We start from the raw sequence: 5000 nt of genomic DNA, 5'->3' as shown, positions 1-5000 counted from the left end.
AAAAAGAATGTACCCCCAAAGTATAAGGAAACATACATTTAAGCAAACCACATGCGAATATATTTTCTAAAATAAATAAATAAATTGCAAAGAAATGATGGAGAGAGGAAGAGGCGAGACAAGGGGTTGGGGGGGGGGGGGGGGGGGAGAGGGGCGAGTCAAAAATGTGGACAGTGGTGGAGAAAGGGAGAGCGGAGGGGTGGTGTGTCATAGTGAGAAGAGATCAATGCGGAAGAAAAAGAACAGCAGCACATGGGTGTTTTGTTGGTTTGTTGACCTGTTTCTCAATGAATAATAAATAGTGAAACAAAATACAAGAAAATGGAGAAAATAAAATAAAACAAAGTAAAACAGAATAAAATGCAAAAAAAAAAAAAAATTCAGAACTACACAGCCAACTCACTCACCCCGTCTCTCTCTCTCAGAGAAGTTGAAAAGGTTTGATTTAGGCCACTGAAATATGCATTAGCTTTCCGCTCAATCTGCTTTGAGTGTGTGAACTTTTCTCAGTGCCGCATATTTTTAAGCAACGAATGAGGAAAAAAGGCACCTGCAAGAAGGTGAGCAGGAGTTGCAGTCCAACATGTTGTCATTGGAGACTGACGCTTCAAACAAATGCATCAATAACCAGATGTATTCTGTTTACATAAAGAACAAATTGGACGAAACTTTGTGGATCTTGATAATTTCATCCCAAGTGTTGTAAACGATGTGAGCAAACTGATGGAGTGTGTGGAGAGTGTTGAGCTCTACAGAAAGGGAATTGAGCACTACAGAAAGGGAACTGAGGACTACAGAAAGGGAATTGAGCACTACAGAAAGGGAACTGAGGACTACAGAAAGGGAACTGAGGACTACAGAAAGGGAATTGAGCACTACAGAAAGGGAACTGAGGACTACAGAAAGGGAATTAAGGATTTGAAAAAAGACAGAACGATTCTAATCGACGGACCCGAGAAAGCCGAAAATTATTTTGATATCACTGGACAATAATCAAAAGCGTTCAGACTTTTATTTTTGAACATGGAAGAAAAGGCATCTCGAAGGACTTCCGCAAAGAGAAGCACCGCCCTCACGCCCTCACTCCCCTCCCCCGAGAAGTGAACCTCAGCCATGTGTGGTACAGTTCTGTCCATAGTTGACATGTCCGTGCTTGGTGAAAGAGCTCAGAGAGAACCTGGGACAGGATAGTACAGAGAGACCGCAGAGCTCACCTATCGCCAGAAAGACATGATTGACTATGACTGCTGTCTGGGTAAGACTGCATACGTTTGCATCGGACAGCTGCAAGTGAAATACAAAGAAACAAAATAGTTGTGGTTCCATGAAGAAGATCGTCCACATTACTACCCTGCAGAGTGTGTACATGACGATGAAGACCGGTGATACAGTCAGTCCGACAGAAGGAAGCTCCATGACACATCAAGAGACACAGTTCGGGAACAGCGAGAATTACCGACACCAGACAGACACCACGGGCCCTCGCGGAGGAAATGGAAAGAAGAATCCAAGCCATGCAAAGAGTGTTATCGCAAGACACTCAACAGCAGATACGCTGACCATATCACAAATCAACCATGCAGCACATTGGACCATATGAAGATCTGCTGACATCATATAAAAAGTACATCTACTTCGGTATGGCGCCAGCGGAGGGTGTGACGATGGGGTGGAGGATCTCGCACAGCACCTGGCCACACTCATGCTGTCTTTCTGCACAGCATACTGGTCGGTTTTGCAGGCCCTGCTTCTGGATCTCCGGCCATCCGCTTTCCATTGACCCCCAGTCACGAACGAGCCACGTGCACTGTCAGAGAACTGCTGACTGGACCCCTGTGTTGATCAGCCACCAGTCCACGTTTTGCCAGGACGTGACAGATGGACGACGGACAGTGCGGCAACGACCAATGGAGCAGTTTGATGATGTCTACATGGCTCTACACCTCCCCCATGGTGGCTACACCACACTATACCCATGGTGCCTGCACCACACTATACCCATGGTGCCTGCACCACACTCATGGTGCCTACACTACACTATACCCATGGTGCATACACCTCACCCATGGTGCCTACACCACACCCATGGTGCCTACACCACACTATACCCATGGTGCCTACACCACACTATACCCATGGTGCCTACACCACACTATACCCATGGTGCCTACACCACACTATACCCATGGTGCCTGCACCACACACATGCTGCCTACACTACACTATACCCATGGTGCCTACACCACACACATGCTGCCTACACCACACTATACCCATAGTGCCTACACCACACTATACCCATAGTGCCTACACCACACTATACCCATGGTGCCTACACCACACCCATGGTGCCTACATCATACTCATGGTGCCTACACCACACATGGTGCCTACGCCACACTCATGGTGCCTACACTACACTATAGCCATGGTGCCTACCCCACACTATACCCATGGTGCCTATACCACACCCATGGTGACGCCTCAGTCATGGAATGGGGTGGAATTTCCATGCAGAGCAAAACCGACCTGTATCGACAGAGCCTGCGTTGGCGCCATTGGTCGACTTCATTTCTATGGACGACTTCACCCGCCTTCGCCGTGCTCGTATCGTCCACAGGACGAGGACTGGTCGTATCGTCCACAGGCAACAGCACGAGGAATGGTCGGCATGGTCTGCCGACCTGGTCAGTGAACATGTGTGTGACGTCACAGCACGAGCAGTGCAGGCACGTGAGCTGCAGCCTGATCGGAGCTTTGGCGGTCGAAAACTGATCTGGGTGCTTGGAATGTTCGCACCCTTTTAGACAGAGACGACAGACCAGAAAGGCGCACAGCGCTCATTGCTAGAATGCTTGATCGCTGGACACAGCAGCCCTGAGCGAAACCAGGTTTGCCGTTGAAACCAAGCTGGAGGAAGTTGGAGGGGGCTACACCTTCTACTGCAATGGGAAGCCAGATGGCACCCCAAGAACCTCAGGCGTGGGCTTTGCCATACAAACCAAACTTGCACGTCAGCTTCACAGCCTTCCACGTGGGATAAATGATAGGCTGATGACCCTGCGTCTGAAGCTGTCCAAGGATCCTTCTCCACAGTCATCAGCTGCTATGCCCCAACGATGACCAACCCTGATGACATCAAAGAAGCTTTCTACGAGGACAGCCGCACCATTTCAGCGGTAGACCAGGCTGATCATCCTTGGGGAGTTCAATGCCCGCGTCGGCGTGGACTTCTCCTCATGGCCAAAAGTCCTAGGACAGCATGGCACTGGCAAGTGCAACTCCAACGGACTGCTTTTGCTCTCGCTCTGCGCGCAGCATGGACTGACCATCACCAACACCCTCTTCCAACAAGCGGACAAGTACAAGAACACATGGATGCACCCCCGCTCCAAGCAATGGCACATGCTGGACTATGTGATTGTCCGGCAGAGGGACAGAGGTGATGCTTCCATTACACGCTGCATGAGAGGAGCAGTCTGTTGGTCGGACCATCGCCTGGTACGCAGCAAGATGAACATCAGACTTGCACGCAAGCTCCAACCAGCCAGGCAGAAACCCCCTAGGAAGCTGAACATCCACCGCCTCCCTATCACCAAGGACGTGCTGCAGCAGCAAATCCAAGCAGCTCTCCAAGAAAAGAGGTATGGAGCACCTTTAGAGATGCTGTGTACACAGCAGCAGCTGACACACTCGGCTTTGTACTGAGGAGCCACAAAGACTGGTTTGATGAGAACGACTCTGGAATCTCCAAGCTCCTGAACACACTGCATATACGGCATCAGGATCACATCTCCGATAAGGACTGTCATAGGAAGAATAACCAGTACTTGCAAACCAAGCAACTCGTACAGAAGAGGCTGCGTGAGATGAAGAACACCTGGTGGGAGAGAAAGTCCGAAGAGCTTCAGTCCGCTGCTGATGTTCACGACATGAAGACCTTCCATGATGGTCTCTGAGCAGTGTATGGGCCGAGAGTCACAGGATCAACCCCTGTCCGAGCCTTGGACCAGACCACCCTCCTGACAGACAAGAAAGACATCCTTGCCTGCTGGGCAGAGCACTTACACCCTCCTCAACAGGGACTCGTCCGTATCTGACGAGGTAATTGCAGCCCTCCCACAGCTACCAGTCAATGACTCGCTAGCTGCCCCTCCTACCAAGGCCGAGACCCGGAAGGCCCTGAAGCTGACAACGTCAGGAAAAGCGCCAGGAGCGGATGGAATCCAGGCTGACATCTACAAGTATGGAGGCAAGGTGCTGACAGACAAGCTGACCGCCCTGTTCCAGTCTATTTGGGAGAGAGGGGAGGTCCCACAGTATTTCAAGGATGCTTCAATTGTCCACATTTACAAACGGAAGGGAGACAAAACATCCTGTGATGACCACCGTAGAATCTCTCTCCTCTGCATCGCCGGCAAGATCTTCGCCCGCATCATACTGAACAGACTGATTGACCATGTCTCCAACACAGTCATCCCTGAAGCACAGTGCGGCTTCCGCTCAGGCAGGGGAACATGTGTCATGGTGTTTGCCGTACGCCAGATGCAAGAGAAGTGCCGTGAGCAGAACAAGGAGCTCCACATGGTCTTTGTAGACCTCACTAAGGCCTTCAACACGGTGAATCATCGTGGTCTGTGGAAGATCCTCCTAAAGTTCAGCTGCCCAGAGAGCCTAATCCAGCTGACTGCGTCATTCCACGATGGCATGCAGGCGAGAGTACAGGAGAATACTGACATGTCGGATCCATTCCCTGTGGTAAATTGAGTGAAGCAGTGCAGCGTCCTGGCACCCACACTGTTCTCCATTCTCTTCTCTGCCATGCTGATTGACGCCTTCCAAGACTGTGACCGGGGCATCTACATTCAGTTTCGCACAGATGGCAAACTTTTCAACTTGCGGCGACTCCATGCCAGGTCCAGGGTGTTTGAGGCACTGTTGAGAGAGTTCCTCTTCGCTGGTGACTGCGCACTTGCTGCACACACCCATGAGGACATGCA

The sequence above is a fragment of the Babylonia areolata genome, chromosome 13, assembly GCF_041734735.1.
Source record: "Babylonia areolata isolate BAREFJ2019XMU chromosome 13, ASM4173473v1, whole genome shotgun sequence".
NCBI lineage: Eukaryota > Metazoa > Mollusca > Gastropoda > Neogastropoda > Buccinidae > Babylonia > Babylonia areolata.
Note: the sequence above shows the minus strand (reverse complement) of the source record.